This window comes from Cebus imitator, unplaced genomic scaffold, assembly GCF_001604975.1.
Source record: "Cebus imitator isolate Cc_AM_T3 unplaced genomic scaffold, Cebus_imitator-1.0 Scaffold603, whole genome shotgun sequence".
Taxonomy (NCBI): Eukaryota; Metazoa; Chordata; class Mammalia; order Primates; family Cebidae; genus Cebus; species Cebus imitator.
This window is the reverse complement of record NW_016107918.1, coordinates 597,475-607,050: the sequence shown is the minus strand read 5'-3', so window position 1 is coordinate 607,050 and position 9,576 is coordinate 597,475.

Sequence of the window (9,576 nt, the reverse complement as noted above, 5' to 3'; positions counted from 1 at the left end):
CTATGCCCGGCTCTTTTTTTTTTTTTTTTTTTTTTTAAGTTTTCTTGTAGAGATCGAGGGTCTCGCTATTTTGCCCAGGCTCGTTTCAACCTCCTGGCCTCAGTGACCCATTTGCCTTGGCTTCCCAAAGCACTGGGATTATAGAGATGAGCCACCACAATCATCTCTCCGGCAGCTTTGGAAGCCTACACAGACTGTTTAAACCGTGTCAGCGACAGCATCTGAAGGGCTTTCTTTTAAGGAGTGTGCACCTTTTGAGACAGAACCCAGCCACTAACATGGAAGCTGAAAAATGCCCAGCCCTTGTCTCCTCAAACTCCCCGGCGGCTGGGGAGTATGGGCACAAGGGAGGCTCTGCCAGCCCAACAGACCCACCCCTGCACCCCGATGCTGCGGCTGTTGACCTGAGACGCAGGGGCCATGCAGAATCCATGGAGCAGGGAGGGTCCAAGGGCTCGGCCTTGCTGCAGCTACGGCACTGGAGCCAAGGGGCACGGCATTGCTACAGTGGCATCTGGTTTCAAAGGCAGTGGTTTTGCAGTGTTTGTGACTGCTGGCAGGAATGCATATTAATGCACCTTTTATAGAAAGCAATATGGAGATTTCTCAAAGAACTAAAAATAGAGCTACTTCCCAATCCAGCAATCCTGCTACTGGGTAGCTACCAGATACTGGGTATCTACCCAAAGGAAAAGAAAACATTATGTTAAAAATCCTCTGCACTCATGTGTTTTTCACAGCACTACTCACAATAGCCAACACAGAAAACCAACCCGAGTCTCCATCCACAGATGAAGGTGCTCATATCAAGAAACCGTGGTATAGATACATTGTGGAATCTACTCAGCCAGAAGAAAAATGAAATCATATCTTTGGCAGAAACACAGATGGAACTAGAGGCCATTATGCTAAGAGAAATAACTCAGGAAAGGTGGCTCACGCCTGTAATCCTAGCACTTTGGGAGGCCGAGGTGGGCAGATCACCTGAGGTCAGGAATTCGAGACCAGCCTGGGAAACACGGTGAAAACCCGTCTCTACTAAAAATACAAAAAATTCGCCAGGCATGATGGCAGGTGCCTGTAATCCCAGCTACTAGGGAGGCTGAGATGGGAGAATCTCTTGAACCCGGGAGGTAGAGGTTGTAGTGAGCCGAGATCATGCCACTGCACTCCAGCCTGATGACAAAGCAACACTCCATCTCAGAAAAAAGAGAGAGAGAGAGAGAGAGAGAGAGAGAGAGAGAGAGAAATAACTCAGAAACTAGGAGTCCAATACTGCATGTTCTCACTTAGAAGAGGGAGTTCAACAGTGGGTACACACAGAGACAAGGTGGGGAATAGCAGACACTGGGGACTACACAAGGTGAGCTGATGGAAGGGGTGACGGCTGAAGCTTTACTACTGGGTACCATGACACCATTCAGGTGACAGGTACACCAAGTGCCCAGACTCCACCAAATATATATCAAAAGTTACATAAATTACGTGCAATATCTGCATGTAATAAACCTGCCCTTGTACTCCGTTTCTATAAAAAAATAAAAACATGTTTAATAGGTGATTTTTGAAAAATAAAAAAGTTTAAAAATGTGTCTTATGTGGGGATATCAGTAACGCAAGCCACCATGTCTGTGTCCGGCAGTGGCAGTTGTGAAGTTTTCACTGTTGGAAAGAAAATTCTCCTCTACCAACTTAGTTCTGCCATTTGGGGGCTGCAAGTTCCCTGATGATACATTGACAGGAGAATAATGCATGGCACATGCGAGAGTGCCCTGCGGAGGGCAGCTCCCAGGACGTCTGGGAGTACGGAGTATATACCAGCTTAATTAAGGAATCCGGGGTAGGTTAGGGCAGGAATGCGTGGAGGGTTCAGATGCGCTTGTTCATGCAACGTTTGTAGAATGCACTGGAGCCCCGGTGAGTGCGGTCTGGGTGGAGACCAGGGGTTGGGGCAGGGGGCAGTTGTGGTGGCCCATCCTGTGAAAGCGCTGCACTAATCAGATAGGAGAAGTCCAGATACGACTTCCTTCTGCATCTTCTGAAGCTCGCACGTTGTCACTTCGAAGTCATTTCTGAACCAGTTTGGGAGGTGGTTGGTTTCTTTGTACTCATCTTGCAGGAGGATTTGGAACACTCTTGGCTGCACAGTTTTCAATTCTACAGGCTCTCCTATTAATTCTGTAATTTCCTAAAATAGTTTTACAGATGTGCCTTTACTATACGAATTATGTACTTGCTTTTAGTAGCCTTTATCTATGAAGACAATTACTGCGTTTAAAGACAACTGAAGAGAAAAAGTGATGAAAATTTAGAAGCATTTCCATTATAGGCAGAACCAGAACAAGGATGATTATTATTTCTGTTTATATTTAAAATTCTCCCAGATAATGTCTTGACGAGAACATTTTAAGAGGTAAAATAATCGGAAACAAAGAGACAAAGGCATTCATTATTTGCAGACAAATATATATATATGTATATAAAATGCAAAATAAAGTTATAAAAACAAAATAAATCTGCAGAGTTACTAAATACAAGATCAGAATTTTTAAAACCAATAGAGTTCCTATATAACAGGTAGAAAATGTATTAGAAAAATATTACACTCAAAATTATATTTTTGAAAAGGTATACCTCATCAGGAATAAGCCTAATTATAGATATAAAAGACCTTTATTAAAAAATTATAAATATTATTGAAAGACACAAAAGAAGACCTAAATAGATAGCATGATACACCACATTCATGGATGGAAAGATTCGACATCACAAACATGTCAATTTACCCCTTATTCTGTAAATTAAATGAAATTACAACCTAAATCCCAAAAATATTTTTGTGGTAATAAGCTAACAGCAAAATAATTATGGAAGAGCAGAAAGACAAAAAAAAAATCAAAAACAACTTTGAAGAATAAAGCAGAGGATTTGCCCTATGAGATACTGATATTTATTTTTTAGCATTAAGATATCGTGTTGGTAAAAAGGTGTACAAAAAAAATAACAATTGAGAGCCCTGAAACAGACAGACGGATCTGAGGGACCTGTCTCAGAGGGAAACTCTGAGGGATCTGACCTCTGAGGGAAACTGAAGCTCATAAGGCAAAAAAATGTGTGCACAATATTAGATGCTTACAATTCTAGGAAAAGCAAAATTTAAAATTTTCAGAAAAGTATAGAAAAATATCTTTGTGAACACTGTTTAGGGAAGATTTTTGAAACACACAAAATAAAATCCACACAATAAAGAAAAAGATTGATCAATTTCATTACATTATCCTTAAAAAGCTCTAGTAGCAAAAGATATAAAATATACATCAAAAGATATGTAAATTGAAAGTTACAGTCTGTGAGAAGATGTTTTCAACACAAGAAACTAACAAAGGATTAGTAATCATAATATAAAAAAGACTCCTACAAATCAACAAGAAAAAGGCAAATAATCCAATAGGAAAAACGGACAAGAGATATAAACAGGCAATTAAAAAAGAGAAAACTTCAACTGAATAAGCAAGTAAAAATATACTCAACTTCATTGGTAATCAGGGAAATGAAAATTTATCCCAAGAAATGAGGTACCATTTCATATCCATCAGATCAGCAACGCCTAACATTTACAATGCCAAGTGTTGGCAGTCTGGTTGAGCAAAAGGAACTGGTGGTAGGGCAAACTGACAGAAATGCTAAAGTGAAAGATGTTAAAACTCAGCATTTCGGCAATCTGCTTCTAGGTGTATTACAGGTGTGCACAGATGTGCAGAAGATGTGCAGAAGAATGAAGTTTATAAGTAGTCACGGTTGCAACTTATGTAATAATCAAAAAAATTTTAAAAAATACTTAAATGCCTGTCAAAGGAAAACGAAATAAATTATAGTATATTAATACAATATAACATTCTATAGCAATTAAAATAATTAAATTAAAGCTACCTGTATCAACATGGATAAATCTCAAAAGCAAGGTTATTTTTTAAAAGCCAATTTCTATGTATAGCATACTATATGTATGCCTACAAATTTTAAAGAACATGCAAAATAATAATGCATATCGCTTATGATTTCATGTATTTGAAACAAAAGCTTACACATTGTGATAAACATCAACTTCTTAATGGGAAAAAGAAAAACAGAATCAAGAAAAGGCACATAGGGAAAATAACCATGTCAATTCTGGTCTAGTTCCTTAAATTCAAAAATTATCAGAAGCCAAAAAAATAAAAACTTTTGAAAGGCATGATCAAAATCAAAGTGGAAAAAATGTGCAAATAATATGAAATTTAATTATAAGCAAATACATAGAGTAAATTGCAGGCTTTCAGCATTTGTGTGAGTCAACAGAGGGACTTCTCATTCTATAGGGTCCAAAATCTCTATTAAATTTAAATTTCAAATCTTGAAAGTAATGAATTTAAGAATTCTTCAGCTTGCTTTTTCATCTGACTTTGTAAAAATATATCTTTGGTTTACCTGGATTCTGGCTGCTACAGAGTAGATTAGCAAGAGATCTAAAAGTTGCATTGAGTCAAAGTTATCCTGTCTTATTCATTCCTCATTACAGAAAAAAAAAATTAAGCTTTTTTGGCTTGTTTCATCCTATTCAGCTTACATTATGCAAAGATGCAATTAGAAACCTGGTGGCTGATTTCACACTTGACTTCCACTACTCCTAGAAGAAGCTCTTCTCACATAAAAAAACATTCTTAGACATTCCCAACTTGGTCATTCAGACAGTAGTGCAGGCCACATTTAGACAATATGCCAACATATTTAGAAATTTATATGAAAGCAGTTATGCTATTTTGTAACATCAACACAGGACTGAGACACAAAAATCACAACAGGAGAACCACATTCAAGGGTTTCTTTACTAACATACCTGTCTCTAAATTCTGCAGATTAATAGCAAAGTCTCAGATCATCCCCAAAACACAATTGCAATAACACTAAATAGTAACCCAGCACACCCAACACATCTGGGACTCTAAGACCTTTGCAACAGAATCTACAAAACAATCTATAAGTATTTGACTGAAAGCTGAAAAAGAAGTGAAACTCACTACAACTGAGATCCGGACAGTTCAAAAGCCCTTCACTAATAGCAGCAGCAAGCAGTTCTCCAGATGAAATAGACAGACAAGCTAACCAATAATGAGATTCCAGATAGGTGTGAGTCGTCAATATTGAGATGGATTCCTGTGGTTCAACTCTGCTGAAACTGGAAGGTAAGAAGACAGAGGAAAGAAAACGTTCTACACAGCTCTGGAGCAGTAGGCTGAGACTCAGGTAGGAAATTCAATACATTCTCACACAGCATCGATGAGGACGGTTTGTGAAATGCAAAGTAATCGCAGCAGATGAACCAACAGGCTGCATGATAAAAAGACATTTTGAGAAAAAAAAAAAAATTGTCAAGTAACCCACGAGAGAGAAAACTAAGCTAGTAACAGACTGTTCAAATAGCAAATGTGGCTACCAGGGAAAGAACAGTGGTTCTGCAAGGGTGTGTCTACAGCACATGGTATTTCAGCCGCACGCAATTAATTGAGCACTAAAAGTGAATCATAATGCATACACATTTGAGTACCAGACGAACACACTAAATACCTCGTGTCAAACACAATTTTTCAGAGGAGCACTGGGAGCTGCCAGGTCTTTCCCCTCGGTTTGCTTAAGCAAGTTAGATAAAGTAAGTTGTAGCCCAAGGAGCCAAGGTCACCAAGAAAGTCTCAAAAATATAGGTCCTCAAAAACATAGCATAGTCCGTCTGATTTGTTAATGTCATCTTTTTACGTGCAGTTTGCTCCCCTAGTATGTTAAACATACAAATTCTTAAGACTTTCATCTGGATGTGTTCCTCCTAGCAGAGACAGGAATTTTGCTCTGAAGAAATGAGTTTGAGGGAGAAGAAAGGAAGGGATTTTAGGGTAAAGAGAATGAAGAGTGTATTTGCAAGGAAGCCTAATTTCATAGAGCATTCACCATTGCAATCACTGACTCAGACTATATTTTGATTCAGAAAACACACAGGCAATAAACTCAGAGCCCTTGGGAGCATGGGCCTGAACATCCTCTGATGACTGACTGACATTTTGGGGCATCAGAAGGAACTATAAGAATTAGAAAGGAGGAAGGTGGCAAGTTGGCTTCAAGTTTTTGTAGTCACATTGAATTCCTGAAAGCCATTCAAAAGCATCTTACCATGCTCGTCTTCCCCATGCTCACTCTGTTCCTGTCTCCACTCTGCCCTCTTTCCGTTTCTCAAATGCACCCAGCTCCTTCCCCACTTAGGATATTTGCACTCCTCTTCCCTTTACCTACAATTACTTCCTGCCAAATTTTCAAAAGGCTGACTTCTTGCATTCAGGTCTCAGCTCATTATCACTCCTTCAGCGAACAATTTTCTGATGAGTCATTCTGAAATAATTCATCACGTCATTCTCTATCACGTCACTAATTATTTTCTTTATAGACTATGTATCTCTACAAAAGTATCTTCTTTGTAAATTTTACTTTTTTAAAATCTCTCTTCATTAAGACTTAATGTGCTAAAAAGTCAGAACTGTATCTGTCTTTTCTACAACACTGTCCAGAACCATACCTAGCATATCATAGGCTCTCAACACTTGTGTAAGATATGAATACAATGACTGGTCAAACTTTATTATATGACTTTGTAAACATAATTTTGGAAAGAACACTGTTCAACGTGAAAAGAATTGCTAAAAAATCATGCGCTGCATCATGTAGCATTCTTTTTCATTTCTCTTACATCCAGAAGGACCTTAGCAATATATCTGCTCGGTATGGATTTGGAAAGAGGAAAAATAATTGTAACAATAGTAATAATAACATCTGTATCAGTCAGTTCTCAAGGAAACTATCAAGAACCATCATAGGTATGTGTATTCGTCCATTTTCTTTCTTTCTTTCTTTCTTTTTTAAAGACAGGGTTTCACCATGTTGGTCAGGCTGGTCTTGAACTCCTGACCTCAGGTGATCCGCCCGCCTTGGCCTCCAAAGTGCTTGGATTACAGGCGTGAGCCACCACGCCCAGCCGAGTTCATTTTCGTACTTCGATAAAGAACCACCTGAGACTGGGTAATTCAAAAAGAAAAGAGGTTTAATTGACTCAATTCCACATGGCTGGGAAAGCCTCAGGAAACTTACAATCAGGGTGGAAGTTAAAGGGGACATGCCTGCCTTACGTGGCAGCAGGAGATGGGAGGAGTGTCACACTTTTAAACCATCAGATCTCATGGAAACTCACTATCACAAAAACAGCATGGGGGAAACCACCCCCATGGTCCAACTACCTCCCACCAGGTCCCTCACTTGACGTGGAGATTACAATTTGAGATGAGATTTGGGTAGGGACACAGAGCCAAACTGTAACAGTATGTTAAGCAGAAAGGCGTTTCATAATAGGTATAGAACACTTAAAACTCAGCAAAAGGACTGCAGGGGCAGATTCTAGCCTGTGCTTCCAGTGACAGCACTCAGCATACTGCAAGCTTGACACAGTATTCAAACTACTGTATTACTTTTATCAAATTCCAAAGAGAGAGGAATCAAGACACCAAAGCTGGAATCTATGAATTCAAAAAACACTACCAAAAGTAGAATCCAGGGATCAGGAAGCTACCATAGCTAGGGCTACAAGGGGTGACTGTACGCTGACTTCTGACTTCAGAGTCAGCTGTGACGTGGGTACCTCTCGACACCCACAGGTTTGGAGATCAGACATCATGTCCATATTTTATTGTCACAATCATGCTGCATAACCAAAATCAACAAAGCATCGATGGCATACAACAGTCATTCTATTTGGTTCACTCTGTGAGTGAGAACTGTGGCTCTGCTCACCCTGGCTGGTTGGGAAGTCAGTTCCTAGGTTGGCCAGGCATGAGCTGATCTGTGAGGGCTGAGATGACTCCTCTGTTTCATGTGCCCAGTGAAGGCAGGATTCTAAGTTCCAAAGCTGAAGCAGGTAAGTCTCCTTGAGGCCTAGGCTTGGAACTGGCACACGATCTTTCCACAGCATTCTACTGACAGAAGCAAGCCATGCAGCCAGAATCAATGGTGAAAAATGCATTCATTCCTCCACCAGAAGAGCCATAAACTCACATTGGTAAATGAGGATACAGTCATTAGAGCCACCAAAGCAATTGGCCCACCACAGGCATTAAAAGTCTGCTGAAGAAAAGAACTCATCTCCCCACAAACCCATTTGCCAGCAGAAAATGGCAAAAAGCAGTAAGAAGATTCCTGCCTTCTGCCTTGTACATCTTGCAAATGCTGTATCATATAGACCTAATTTGCATCCAGAACCTCAGGTGCAAGATAGTTTAGAAAATGCAGGTTTTATCTTTCAAGTCTCTGCCGCACAGGAAAAACTCCCTAGGAGAAGGTGAGAAAGACCCTACGTAAAAAGACACCGTATCGACTTCGCAGCTAACGTCTGATAAACACCTACTAGGTGGCTGCAGAACATACTAAGCAACTGACATGCCTGACCTCTCTGCAGCAAAGTCCTCTTTTGCACTCATCTCCATGACCCTTTCCTTTACTCTTTGGAAGAATTACAGAATTGCCTTCCATTTATGAGTATTTCTGTCCTCCCAGCCACTGTCCCAGAAAGCCAATACCAGTGTGTAAGACACTTGAGATAGCACTGAAGTTCAGACCTTCAGGATTGGGGCTCTGTGTTGCAGCCATTCTCTTCCCGCTGTGTGTAGTTTTGAAATTCAGCCAAGAGCATCCCTTCAGGCCCGTAGAGTAATCCACCTTCCTAAGTATGCACGGTGGATAAAAATTAGCCTGGTTATATCCGATCTGTCATGCCATCCATTTGCTGACCCAGTCAACAAACTGCATAGAATTCCAGCAGCAACTGGAAATGTGCATCTAGCGTGAATTCACTTGAGCAAAGAGGCTTCTTGGTAACATGCCTGGAATTGTTGGTGCCATGATACTTGCTTTTTTTGCTGAAAGCAGGTGTTCCCCACAGCACCCTTCGCAGGGCGCTGCCAAGCCGGCTTGCCTGACGCTAATGTACAGCAAAATCTTTGTGGTTCCACTCTCTCGGCAAATTAGTCCTGATTCTATAACAAATAACTCTCTCCATATACTCATTATTATTCCTTTGTCTCTTCTTGGGAAATGTATTTACCATTTTTTTCCCAAGTAGAATGTATTCTTTCTCCTACATCACTTTCCATAGTCTCATAAACCATCTAATTGATTGTAATAATTACTGTGAGCCTAATTTATATTCATAAGTCAATTTATGTTTTCCCAGCCTTTCACTATGATTTTAAAGAGATACTTCTCTTGGAAAATGACAAGATTCTTCAATGCTGTCTTTGATTTATGGTTGAATATTTTTTAACCTAATGTTATATTTAAAAAATCACAATAGCTAGTTTCTAAGCAAGATATTCTGAGAAATTCTAGTTTATATTAACCCTACACAAGTGCCTAAGTATCTTCTTTAACTAACCAAGAAGACTTCATAAAATACCATTATTTAGAGCTGAATTTTAGAAATTCTCTGAATAATTATTTTCAAATTATAAT